At 45.7% G+C, this 14,098-nt stretch overlaps 1 protein-coding gene across 3 annotated transcripts in view; it reads left to right on the top strand.

Annotated features, from left to right (window-relative positions):
• Positions 1–14,098, top strand: part of FBXO34 (F-box protein 34) — a 96,260-nt gene that overhangs the window by 53,989 nt on the left and 28,173 nt on the right. The window contains exon 3 of one of the 3 annotated variants that reach the window (XM_042464649.1): positions 3,351–3,610. The exons of 1 other annotated variant lie outside the window; for it this stretch is intronic. The gene's annotated coding sequence lies outside the window, so the exon portion shown is untranslated. Of the gene's footprint in view, positions 1–3,322; positions 3,611–14,098 lie in introns of all 3 variants that reach the window. One more of the 3 variants, XM_042464633.1, reaches the window with a different exon arrangement.

The following is a 14,098-nucleotide window of genomic DNA, read 5'->3' as shown; positions in this document are numbered from 1 at the left end:
TTGAGGATCTTACCTTCTTTTATCTGTCCTTTAAATTATTGATTTTGACTGTAGTCTCCGTTTGATTAATGGCTGAACCAAGAGATAGAAAATCTTTTAACTATTTCTGTGGCTTCATATACTGTCTCCAATATTAGGGTCAGTACATTAGTACAAATTGTTATGGAGCCCAAGTAAGAAAGTGCTTGTTGAACGTATATCCTTCTTATTAGCTTGCTGTAGGCATCTGTGGAAACAAAATATAGTTCATTTTGTACATTAGACTACATAGTGTTTTGGTCTGATTCTGCAAGGGCTCTTTCTTCTGTTAGGTTTGTTATGGCTGGGAGATATTTGTCTAGAGCAGGATTTCTCAGCCAGGGTTCCCTAGAACCGAAGGGTTCTTTGAGAGGTTGCTAAGGGTTCCACAAGAGATCATGTTTTTTTTACAATAAATATTTTTGAGTTATAGATATATTAATGTTTATGTGAGGGTTCTCTGCAGCCTGGAAATTATTCCCAAGGTTCCTCCAGGGTAAAAGGATGAGGAAAGGCTCCTCTAGAGGCTTCAGCCTGTTGATTTTAAAGGGCCTAGTTTTTTTCCTCCCCTAACACCTCCTCTGAACATCTGTCTATGTGACACAAAAATAGGAGATGCTTCTCTGACTCTGTGTGAGTTTTGCACGGAATATTGAAGCCTCCTCCCTGTGCCATGGCTCTCTGTTCACTGGGGAAGTGGGGAGGGGGATGTACATAGAGAAGCACCTCTTTTGGCTGAGTTTGTCATTTGGCTATAAGTGAATGGCTGGCCTGTTTGCTCAGGGCATAGCTGCAAGATGTCAATGAGTTCTCTGTAGGTGGGTACAGCCCACCTGGTTTCTTGACAAGGAAGGACTGTCAGTGTTGCCCGAGGAGCTTCAGGAGTCCAAAAATCTAAAACAAGAGCTCTATCATGGAGTGCACCGTACCAAGTGACTGTACCAGGGTGGGGCAGAGGCATTGGCCAGGAAAATAAAATAACAGAAAGTAAAGCCAGGTCAGTTAAACCAACATGGCTATTTCTGTGGTCTAGACCTTTGCTACACTTTGCACTCACAAGTGTCAACTGCCTGGCTCCAGGAATATTTCCATTTCCTTTCGAGATGGTGTTGCTTCACATATATAGGTCTCACAGCTTGGTTGAAAGCAACTTTGTGAGCAGGGCCAATATGCCCAGGAAAAAATGTCTCCAAGAGTCCAGGCATCATCTAAATGCTGATTCCTGACCCAGTCTTTTCATACCAGAGTGTGTGCAAGCCCTGGTGATGTTTTGTAAACCACAGGAGGAAAACCTCAGACTGTGCTGTATGTCGTGGCTTTGTCGGGTTCTTAGTTTCCAAGTTTTTTAAATGTACTTATTTAAATACAGCTCCATCATGCCTAGTCCCAGAGGAAGATGAAAGGCCCTCGTTCCATCTTAACAGCTGCCACCCTGGCCTTGGAGGGAGAGAACAACCAGCAATATCTGCTGGACTTGGTCCCCATCCCCATTGCCATTCCCTTCTCCTTTTGTGTCATGTCTTTTTAGACTGTAAATCTCAGAACAGAGAATTGTCAAATTAACAATCGCTAAGCCGCTCTGAGAGCCTTTGTCGCTGCAAGAGTGGTGTGTGTGTGTGTGTGTGTGTTATGTGCCTTCAAGTCATTTCCAACTTATGACGACCCTAAGGTGGCCCTATCACAGGTTTTCTTGGCAAAATTTGTTCAGCAGAGATTTGCCATTGTCTTCCTCTGAGGCTGAGAGCCTGTGACTTGCCCAAGGTCACCCAGTGGGTTTCATGGCCAAGTTGAGAACCGAGTCCTTGTCTCTAGAGTCGTAGTCCAACTCTCAAACCACTATGCAATTCTGGTTTACGAAGAGAGGGGTATAAATACTCTAAATAAATAAATTTTAAAAAAATTATATTCCACTTTTCTCTGACATGGGACCCAGAGGGCCATGCCCCAATGTCAGCATTTTGATTAGGAGTGGTTCTCCTTTTGCAAGGTTGAAATGCCTGTCCTAAGGCAGTAAGTGCTTTAGGTTAAAATTTGCTGGCTTTTTTTTTTTACCGCAGGCATTTTGGCTTTGCCCACCACTGGGACACTATGCCTAAGAACTTATAAAATTAGGTTCCTCTTTGTACTAAAAGAGGTTTCCCACCTTCTCTGTAGATTCATGAACTTTTACAATAACTGGATCTAATGGATCCCCATGATCTGGGAGGAACTGGGGGACTCCCTCCACCTTTCTGGCCTAGTGAGACTGCCATCATATTGCTTGCAGACACTTATTTTAGTCTTTTGGGGTCTGTGCAGTGCATTTTGTATTTGTGCTATTTATGATACACTATACCTGGGCAATGTGTGTACAGGGGGGCAGAATCAGGGCAAAGAAGGGGATTTGTAGATGAGAAGGCCTTCCCAGGCATCAGTGACTAGATTAGCCCTCTTCAGTCTTTGGGATTGGCAAATCATGGTGGCAAGCAGGGAATTGAACCCTGGTCTTATGGTCACAGTCCAGCACGCAAACCACCATACCACTGTGGTTTGCTACCATCTTCTAAATTGCAGTACTCAATTACTTATTTTCTTTCACCCCAAGGTGAAGCATAGAAGTGGAGAAGCAGATAGCTTGGAGGTGGACAAGCAGCTTTTGTATAAATAAGGACAAATAAAGCCCTTATTGAAGCAAAAAATGAGCTTAGGTTTCTATTGCCAAATTTAGCCCCCTGGGATGCTAGAGATTATATTTCCACTAGAGTTGCCAAACTGCATATGGGGCAGGGCTCCTGTAACTCCTATGTGGAGTTACAGGAGCCCTGCCCCATCTCTGTTGTTACCGCTGGCATCCCTTAACCCTGTTCTCCACTGGTGGGATGTCCCATAGGTTAGTAACAGCTGAGGTTGGAAGTTGGGGTTTTGACAGTAAGGGAGGACAGGATGCTATCAAAAGCTGCTGAGAGATCTAGTAGGACCAACAGGGAAAGAGTGGTGGAATCTCCTCCTGTAGAGTTTTTTTTTAAACAGGCTGGATGGCCATCTGTTGGGGGTGCTTTGATTGAGAGTTCCTGCATGGCAGGAGATTGGACATGATGTTCCTTGAGGTCTCTTCCTACTCTGTGCATCTGTGATGGTTGAACCCATGACCTATGTGCATTGTATACACTGTTCCAGTCAGCGAAAGCAGAGGCATTTTAATTTGCCCTTGCCACAGCCATCCCCACCCCCTGCAGCTGGTGGCTTCTTGCCTGGTCAGGTTTTGCCTGTGCTTGGGTGTAAGGAATGGACGCTATAGCCTGGTCTATGTGTTACGCTCATGTAGAAGCTGACTCTGCCGCCTGATCCTGCAGCAGTTCCATAACACTGGCTTCTGAACAGCCCCCATCATTCCCATGGTAACAGACTGATGTCACAGCCTCAAGGACGTGATTTGAGTGCCTCGATGATGCAGGGGCCTTATGTCTCAGGTGGAGAAGCAGGTGGGATTATTTTCTGGGCTGCAACTCTGGAGGAAGAGAACATGTGCCGAGGGGGAAGAAGAAGGTGGTTTCCTGCTCAGAGTGAGAGATGGCATGCCAACTGACCTCAGAAAGTGGATGAGGCGTTGCAGGTACCTTTCTTGCTCTCTCTCTCTCTCTGTCTCAAATAGACTTTGTTCTAGGCCAGGGGTAGGCAACCTTTTTGACCTGGGGGCCGGGTTGCTGTCCCTCAGACAGAAAAAAAATTTAAATAAATAAATAAATAAAATAAATAAACCGTCACAAATGTAGGACAAAAATTTAAAATGGAGGACACTTTAATAAATAGAAATGGAGGACACGCAAAAAAATCTAATTATTTTTTAAAAAATGTTAATATAAATGCATGTTTCTGAGGCTTCTATAGACAATTGCCCCCCCTTGCTCCCCCTTGCCCCTTGCCCCCACGTAGGCTCCCCTGCCCCCCTTTGCCACCCACTTGCCCCCACTTACTCCTCCTTGCCTTGCCCACCTCTTCCCCGCTGCTTGCCCCCACTTGCCCTCCTTCCTCCCCTTGCCTGCCGCTTGCCCCACTTGCCCCCTTTGCCCGCCGCTTGCCCCTGCTTGCCTCCCCTTGCCACGCCGCTTTGGCCCCACTTGCTCCTCCGTTGCCCCCTTTGCCCCCGCTTGCCCCTGCTATGCCCCCTCCCGCTGCCCACCGACTTACCGCTTTGCCCACACTTGCTCCGCCGTGCCCCCCCTTGCCCTCGCCCCCCTTGCCCCCCCTTGCCCCCCCTTACTCCTCCTGCCCCTTGCCCGCCGCTTGCCCCGCCCCCGTGCTTGCCCCATCCCTTGCCCTGCCTCGCTTGCCCCCTTGCTTCCCTGCCCTTCCTGCCGCTTCCCCCGCTTTGCCCTCCTTGCCCCCCTTGCCTGCCGCTTGCCCCCACTTGCTCCTCCTTGCCCCCCTTGCCCGCCGCTTGCCCCCCATGCTCCGCTCCTTGCCCCCTTGCCCGCCGCTTGCCCCCACTTGCTCCTCTCCCCTGCCCCCGCTTGGCCCTGCTTGCTCCTCTTCTTCCCTTGCCCGCCGCTGCTCCCTTGCCCTCCCCCCTTGCGCCGCACGCTTCCCCCACTGCTCCCCTTGCCCGCCTTGCCGCTGCTTGCCCCGCGCGCAAAGGCCCCCGCACACTTGCGCGGGAGAGCAAGGCCCCGGCAGCAATCTGTGGCAGGGCCAGGCTGGGGCCGTTCCCTAGGCCTCGACAGGCCGCATGTGGCCCCAGGGCCGTAGGTTGCCGACCCCTGTTCTAGCCCATGGGTGGGAAGGGCAGACCTCAGCTTTGGCGTGTGTAGGTGCTTTCGAGTCGCCTGTTGACTTATGGTGACCCTGTGAATTAAGCAGGAATAATCGGAGGTGGTTTGGCCACTTCTTTCCTCTGAAATCTAGCCTACCGTAGCCGGTTTTCATCAACAGTCTCCCATCCAGATACTAACCAGGACTGACCCTGCTTAGCTTCCAAGATCAGGTGAGAAGCTCTCTAGTATGCATTGGAGTGCCACTCCTATTATCCCATACAACAAGGGTGGCAGCTGGAGCCGGGAATTGTAAGCATTCGGAGGGTGCCAGGTTAGGGGGAGACAGCCGTAGCATGTCGCTTCCTTCAGTAGAAGTTTCCTATGTTGTCATCTCATATATTCTGTTCCAGTTGCCTCATTTCTTTGAACAACACTCTTCCCTCCCACACCCCTTCTCTTTTTTTCTTTTCCTTCATTTGTAGGAAAGGCTCTCTCTCTCTCTCTCCTCTCACCCCTCTACATTATGGGTCACATTTTCCTATATCCTATGAGCAGATTCCAAATTGTTGAACAGGGTCCCCACCCTTTTAATTTGGCTGCAACCTTTTGCTCCCATGTAGCAGGCCTGATTGTTCTGAATCTCTGTGGATATGTGTTTTGGCACAGCTTAAAGGACAAACACACACTGCCCTTTTGGCGCTTGTAGAGGTGGATACAAATGGAAAGGATGCAGCCCCAGGGCAGTAAAGATAATGGTGTGTTACTTCTCCACCACACACCCTCTCCTGCTCCTCTTCTTTCCATGACATATGACCTCTCACAAGCTGCCTTTTTCTCTGGTGGATGTTCTCATCTATCACACTAGCCCATGAGGCTGTGCCATGTCAATGCACGGCCTGTTTGATTGAAATCCTGGGGATCATTCACATTCACTTTTTGTACCGATGCGGATCTGTGTAGTGATGTGGTACTGAATCAATTCACACTACGTGTAGCGCAATCGAATCTCTTCACCCAGTCCAGCATTCACACTGGCACATTTTCAGATCAACATGGTGGCACCTCAGGCCGGAATGGATCCCAGCGATCTAGATCAATCGGTACTGCATGCACTACAGAAGATGCAACTCACTCCTCCCGCCAAGACAGAGTTAGCCCCCCTTGCACACCATGCTGGTTTATTCGGGACATAGTGTGAATGACCCCTGAAAACCCGGTTTCCACACTGTGAATTTCATGTGTGAATTTACCACCCTTTATATGTTTCCACCTTAAGAGAGACAGCGTGGTTTAGGGTGTTGGATCATGACTCTGGAGACCAGCGTTCAATTCCTAGCTCAGCCATGAAAAACCACTGGGTAACCTTGGGCAAGTCACACACTTGCAGCTTCAGGGGAATCAAAAAATCATAGAGTTGGAAGAGATCCCAAGGGCCATCCAGTCCAATCCCCTGCCATGCAGGAACTCTCAGTCAAAGCATCCCTGACAGATGGCCAGCTTTGCGTAAAGACATCCAAGGAAGGAGACCCCACTACAGGCAAACCTCCTCTGAACAAACCTTGCCAAGAAGACCCCATGATAGATAGGTTTGCCTAGAGTTGCCAAAGTTGGAAATGACTCAAGGCACACAACACGCATATTCCATCTTCTCACCACCATAATTCCACATTCATTCCACTCCTTGTTTCTTGCACCTTCATGCAGCAGAGATCATATGTGCTGCCTTTGACCTTAGCTGCATGTTTTCAAAAGCGTTCATGCCAGGATTGTTTCTTTTCAGTCTTACCTACTGTGTTGATAACTTGCTTAAAACTAAACAAACAGCACATTCACTGTGGTAAACTGGATGCGGGACTATATCAGCCTTTGGCCTCATCCAATGGAAGTATGTTAAATCGGCTTCCATCGAGCTACTGAGTTCTGACACCAGAATATCTATGTAGCTTCCTCGTGTGTGCTCCTCCTCCTTGTAGAAGCAAGTTACATGCCCACCTCCTTTCTTCTTAGCTTTGTCCCTGCAAAGTGCTGAGATCTTGAAAAGTTTGCTTCAGAGTCCCGCTGTCTTGGAAAATGCTTTGCTTGTACCCAGTAACCTGTGTTTGAGCAGCATGCTTTATTTCCCAGGAACATTGTTTAGGAAAACTTACAATGTTCTAGATCTATCCAAGACCCTGGGATTTCCACGTCTTCTTTGCCTGAACTCTATTTAACACCATAGGTTGTAAACTTGGACCCAGCTCCTACAGCAGGGTTAGACATTTGCAAAAGGGGAGCTGGCCATTCTTCTCCAATGCCTGCCTGGTGCACCGAAACATTTTGGTGGAAGTGTATACACTTGAGCCCTTGGTATCTGCTGGAGTTGGTTCCAAGGTCCCCTGTGGACCCCAAATCCATGGATGCTTATGTCCATATATGCAATGGTTATAAAATGGCATCCCTTATATGAAATGGCAAAATCGAGGTCTGCTTTTTGGAATCACTTTGTGTGAGTATTTCCAAACCATGGTTGGTTGAATCCATGGCTACAGAATCTATTGATATGGATATCCGTCTGTAATAATGGCACCAAGCTGCCATTTTGGCTTATTTTCTGCATTTTTTCAGTGGGGTTTTTTTTTTTTTTGGTGGGGGGGCATTGGAATTTGGGGAAAACAAGTACCACTTAGCATGTGGTTCAGAATTTGTCTTTAGGCAAACAAATCACCTGAAATTCCCCACCCCTTTTTAGTATAGGGAGTTTGAGGACTTTGGTGGCTTCTGCAAGCATCAGGGCCACATTTGGGATCCCAAGGGCTGCATCTCATGCCCACTCTTTGCCCACCTCTTTCCCCAGTATGGGTAAGGACTTTCCAAGCCAAACTTAATGTTTGGAACTTTGCATTGCTGTGTAGACAGAGCAGTTGTTGAGTTTTAGACCACCTTGGGGCATTTTCCACTGTATGAGGCTCATTCACTTTCACACACACACTCTCATTACAGGTCACCCACTGGTGTTTCCTTTCAACAAATGTGCAAACTGTGATTGACCTAAGGATTGCTTCTTGTATGTATAAGAAACTGCAGGTGAAACAATACGAAATTATAAGCAGATATTTTAATCTGCCTAATTTGCATACCTGTTCTTTTCATTTGCACACATGTTATGGGGTTTTCATGACTTCACTTCAGCAGCACAGAATTCTTATTATGGGGCAAAATAGGAATGGCCTAACTGGACAAATGGTTGCCATTTTGTTAAATCAAGAATGGGGAAATCTTGCTCTCTGGATGATGCTGGACTTCATCTTCCATCAGCCCTAGCCCTTATAACTAATTGTGAGGAATGCTGAAGTTGCAGTTTAACATTGCTGAGGACCACATGAGGACCACATGTTTCCCATCCCTTGTTTAAATGAAATGTGCTTCTTTTAAATGTAATAAAGTTGGATCATGGCAAAATATGTTAATTTGGCCTGTGTGTCCAGGCCTTCATGAAACTCGACAAAATGAAGAGAAGGATTCCAGATTCTTGATTATAGGCTTTTCTGGACTTTAATGCTGAGTAGATGTTTTCTTCCTTGTCAAAGAGACAACTTCTTGGACTGCCACACCATGATACTTCTGGTGTCCTGTTTTTTGCATTTTGGAAACAGAGGACGTTATTCTAAGGAATCTGCACCTAATGCTATCTTAAAATCTGTTGGAAAAAATTGGTATGCACCATTTTGTTTTATATCTATTTATTTGTCTTCAGTCTCATATTTCCATTCAGAAAACTTGTAGTCACAACATAATTAAGCAGTTTGGCACACACACACACAAACAACAGTAAGCACTGAGGAAGTAGACTGAAGTCTACGAAAGCTCATGTGCCATTTATTTATTCAGTTAGTCTCAAAAGGGCTCAGGATCTCTCTACATACAAACAACAGTAGTTTATTAAAGCATCAAGAAGTACGGAACATGAATAGATGTAATGATAGAAGGTCGGGGACTCTCCTTCTTCAGAGGTATTTAAACAGAAGTTGGATAGCCACCTATGTCCTTTAGCTGTGCATTCCTGCATGGTAGAGAGTTGGACTATGATCGAAGTCCTAAGATCTTTAGGTAAAGGTGTAAGATTTCCATGGTCCTTGCCACTGATGGTGAAACATACAGAAAGCCTCCAAGAAGTTATAAACTACGGTTTGTAGGCAGCTGGACTTTGTCTTTGTATTTCTGTGTTTAGAAACAGTCCTTCTCATTGCACTGGAATTGTGTGGTGGCCCAATGCATTGTTTATTCTTCCCTATGGATTTTCCAAGTTCTGCAGGGTGTGCTGTGCTTCCAGTGACTTTCCAGATTCCTGTCAGTGTGAGGTGCTGGGAGGGTCTGTTTGGAGCAGCAACAGGGCGATAAAAATGGCAATGCTCCCCTCCTCCTTGCTGGAAATAATCAATCTCAAGTATCAGTGGAGCAAAGCATTGCAGTATGGAAAAAAGAAAGTACCTTGGTTTTGTTTCCTTGATGGAAAGGCATGGAACTGTGTTTCTTAATTTGCAGACACATTAGTAACAAGGCAAGGAAAACATTGTAGGCTTAGTTTGTACAGGTTGGTGGTAGCAGAAGAGACTGGATGGAGATGCTGGACAGGCTGGAAAACCAGCCAAGTGCTACATTATGTGTTAGATGCATATACAACTGGAACCATTGTGTGGGGCTCAGGTGCATTGGGATAAGGGAATGGGTGGATTTAATCCTTTCCCTTCGATAATTAACATTTTGAAACTAACTGCAGTTGCAGATGTGGGAAGAAATGCACCTTTGTATCATATCTGTCTTTTCTCTCCTTGATGACTAATAGTGGCATTTTGAGGGAGGAAATAAATTGCAGAGGGATGGAGAGTTAACAGTGCTGCTTGGTCTAATATCAGATGGTCCTATTATTTGTATATCATTTTAATATTTTTAAAACTGTTTATGTATCACCTCGAAACCCAGAAAGCTCATCTGGTGATCCACAACAAGAAAGCATATAAAACTGCCCATTCTCTAAGATCTGCAGAGAAAGGTTTTCTCTTGGTCCCACCACCATCACTAGCTCTGTCGGTGAGGATGCAGGACACAGGCCTTCTCAGTGGCTGCTCCCAAGTTACAGACTCTATCCTCAGGAGATCAAGTTGGTTCCCTCCCCCCTGTCTTTCCACCAGCGGTAAGACTTTATAATTTTATATATGGAGTTTTTGAAATGCAGTCTGCTGGCTTGGATCCCATGTTGGAAGAAGTTTGTTGTTGCTGTTTTTAACTGCTGCTCTCTGTCGACTTGATGGAGGGAAAAGAAGACCTGGGTGCTTTGATGTAGTTGTTAAGTGCCCTTGAGTGGATCTCGTGCATGGCCACCCTGTGGATGAAACATCTCGACCCCCCCCCCCCCCAATCCTCCACGGCTTTGCTTGGGTCTTGTAGATTCAGGCCAGTATCCTCTTTGATTGAGTCTATCCATCTGGTGTGTTGTCTTCCTCTCTTTCTCCCGTCTTCTACCTTTCTAGCATTATGACTTGTTGATGAGTCATGATTTCTCATGATTAGTGCCAAAATGACCAGCCTCAGTTTCGTCATTGCGGCTTTGCAGGGAACATTTAGCTTGATCTGTTCAAGGACACATTTGCTTGTCTTTTGTGACAGCCACAGTTACCTCAGCACTCTTTTTCAGCACACACATGTCACATAAGTTGATTTTCTTTTTATCAGCTTTCTTCTGCATTTAGGCACAATAAATAAATGAAATGAATACGATATAGGTATGGGGACACCTGCGTTAACAGAACTATTGTGAAGGTATCAGGAGTCCTTGTATACCACAAGGAAATTGAACATGAGTCAACAGTGTGATGCAGCAGCTAAAAAGGTCATGCAGTTCCTAGTCTGCATCAACAGAAGTATAGTGTAGTAGATCAAGGGAAGTAATAGTGCCACTCATCTGCTTTGTCCAGGCTTCACCTGGATTTTCCTGTGTCCATTTCTGTCTGCACCACAATTCAAAAGGATGTAGACAAGCTGGAGCGTGTCCAGAGGAGACAACCAAATGGTGACGGGTCTGGAAAACAAGCCCTACAGGGTATGTTTATCCTAGGAATGTTTAAGGTGATAGTTGATGCCTGTATGAGTTTTGACAGGGTGTGTCATTTGAGGAGAGCACTCTTGTTTTCTCTGTCCTGCTGCTCAGAGAATACAATACATAAACTGTTGCAAGCTGCTGGAAAGAGATTCCACAAAGGAGGAACGTCTTGACAGCAAGAGCAGTTGTGACAATGGAAGATGCTCTCGTAGAGAGTGGTGGAAATCTCTTTCTTTGAAGGGTTTTAAACAGAGGCTGGACGGCCATGTCACAGAACTGCTTTGATCGTGAGTTCCAGCATAGCAGGGTTGGACTGGATGGCCCTTGTGTCTCTTCCAACTCTAGGATTCTATGATTCCTGACCAGCTCTCACATTTGTACATGGTTGATGGGGAATAACATGGATTGGACATTGGTGGGTATAAATTAATTGCTTAAAGAGCCAACTCCTCTCACATTGACCTTCCTTGTGACAACTGGCTGTTGGCCTTGGTTTGGGTGCACTCTCGCCTGCCATCTGCTCCCCCCCCCCCAGGTCTGATTTCGTTTATGGACTGTGCCCTGTCTTACTATTGGTCCATCTGCCAATAATTAGGGTTGCCTTTTTTTAAAAAAATGTGTCCTTCCTTTCTTTTTGGCAGGGCACCCCATTGGCTGACATCAATTAAAAACAATGATGCCCAAGCCTATTTTGGAAAAAGTTTTAACAAATTAAAAATGGTTCTCTATCTTACCCAAAACAGCAATACCCTTCCCACCCAAATCGACCAAAGTTGACCAGGAGTGGATTGGTGCCATTTGCACTCTTCAGTCACTAAAATGGCAGACAAATCCCCTCTGGGATGTAGAGGACCAAAATCAGCCAGTGTGGCTCTCTAAACTCTGCACATACCCACTCTGATCTAGGATACCTCAAGGACAGCAAAGAAGCATGGCCCAACCTCCATTGCCACTAACCCTTTTTGAGAGAAAAAATTTCAGTTTCCAGTTTCTAAGTTGAAGAGAGCACACATGGTGAAGTGGTTGTGAGAGTTGCACTATGACCTCTGGAGGCCAGGGTTTCGATGTCATGCTTGCCATAAAACCCACTGGGCAATCTTGGGCAGATTACACCTCTCAGCCTCAGGGAAAGGCAGTAGCAAACCTCCTCTGAACAAATCTTGCCAAGAAAACCCCATGATAATATGTCTTAGGGTAGCCATAAGTCGGAAAAACTTGAGGCACCACTACAAAACAATACTAGTTGATCCTGATTAGGAGGAAGTCAATACCTGTAATGTAAACGTACTCAGGTCCTTCGGTTGTTCTGTGGAATTGCACACAGAACAAGCTGATGCTGGCTGGTTCCTGGGCTCCATTCCCCTTGTTGTGTTTCCTCCCAGACAGGAAAGAAACAAAGGGCTGCAATCTTGCAGCCTGGTGCTATGCTGTCCTAGGTGTTGTGCAGTGGTAGAACAATAAAATAGCCATGAGTGACCAACACAGAGCAGGGAGGGAGGGATAACCTACCCGTATAAAGTTTTCTCTGTCAAAAAAGAAAGCTGACGCTCTTTGTCTTCATGGGGCCTGGCAGATCAGCTTTCCTGGTCTGTGGATGGAAATGGCTTTTATCTTCCATCCTTCTACCTTTGCTGCAAATGGCTCTCCAAAAAAACGCCTCATGCTGTATGTAAGGACTCTTAAATAATGGTATAAAAGGCAGAAATAAGATGCCAGTTTTCTTTGCCCCCCCCCCCCCAAATTCTGGTTTTCAAAAACGCGGATATGAAACATCAGTCTGTGAGGCAGTTGCTTCTGTCATTAGGCGTTTTTCAGTATGATGAATACATATTTTTCTCACATGTCACTTTTAGTGCCGCCTGCTTGTTGTCACTAGTGACTGCAGCAGTTGACTCACGAGGCTTTCTTGAGTTTGTCTGTGTTGAGCCATGGTTGACACTGTGCATGTGTGAAGCAGTTCTCTCAACGCTCAAGTAAAGTTAGAGGACCAGGGGCTTCCAAGGGCACATGTCTCCCCTTGGTATAGCTATTTCATGATTTGTAAATCCTTTTCTAGTTCTTCTGCTGTCCTCCTCTGCCATCTCCATAGGTTTCCAGTGGCACTGCACTATCTTGTCCATCTTGGCTTCAGACGCAGCACAATCCAAACTCTCTGATATCAGTGTTTGTGGCCGCTTACTCATCGGTTTTGATGCCAAGGGTCTTGACTCTTTAAACACACATGATTAAGGAGAACACAAGAGAATAGTGTGAAAAAAGAACAACAAACGCCTGTCGCATTCTTTAGGCTATCTGTACTTCCTCCCCTGTTTGACTGAAAAATTAGAAAACGCAGAGTTGATTTCTAGTTTATTTCAGCCCAAGGCAGCGTATGATCTTTCTGGAGCTGTGCTTGAGCTGTGCCTTAGCACTGGTATCCTTGGCATTCCTAATCTGTGATCCTCGCTTGTTTTGAATCTCGACAGAGCTGATGTTTTTTCTGAATGCCCCTCAGATCAGGCTGCTTTGATTACAGAAACAGATACCCGCTCTATTGAAATTTCTGGGTTGTTTGATTTACCACGTTTTCTGTCTCGTCTCTCCCCCCCCCCCCCAGCCGCCGACATTTACATGCTAACAAATGACTGTAGCCGTAAAATGGGCCATTCTTATTGAGATCAGCTGAAGCACTGAGAAGGAGGTATTGCTTGGAGTCTAGCAGTTTCCTCTGGGAAGGAAGAAAACAGCTTGAAAGGGCAGGTGGAGGGTTGTTGCATCCTGCAGTATTGCTGCAGCATTGGAATTGGAGAGCCTTCAAACCATTCTGGCCAACTGTGTCTGTGTTTGTGCAAGTTCAAAGCAAAAACAACTGTCCACTTTCCTGTTGAACCTAACGGGTTCTGGGTCCAAGAACTACTAAACCCAGCTCCATTTCCTTTAGGGGCATTCTGTTGTTTCAAACCGCAGGCCAGGCAACTTTTTTTCAGGTGGCTTTTTTGTTAATTGGAGATGTGCTGAAGAAAAGGCTGTGGGTTTCTTTTTGGTATGTTTTCCAATTGCTCTTTTTAAATTCACCGTGTTTTAATATTGTAATTCACTGTTCTTTCAATTTGGTTGGAGCTGCCCCTGAGTGCCAGTTTGGGAAGGATGGGAGATTAAGTTAATATAATAAGAATATAATAATAAAATAATCATAATATAATAATAATGATGATGAATGAGATTTATAATTAGCTTTATAGATTTTTCCCCATTTCTTCTGTCATTGCTTTTCCTCAGAAATTCCTGAGCCGCA

Source organism: Sceloporus undulatus, chromosome 1, assembly GCF_019175285.1.
Source record: "Sceloporus undulatus isolate JIND9_A2432 ecotype Alabama chromosome 1, SceUnd_v1.1, whole genome shotgun sequence".
Classification (NCBI taxonomy): domain Eukaryota; kingdom Metazoa; phylum Chordata; class Lepidosauria; order Squamata; family Phrynosomatidae; genus Sceloporus; species Sceloporus undulatus.
Note: the sequence above shows the minus strand (reverse complement) of the source record. Positions and strands in the feature narration are given on the sequence as shown.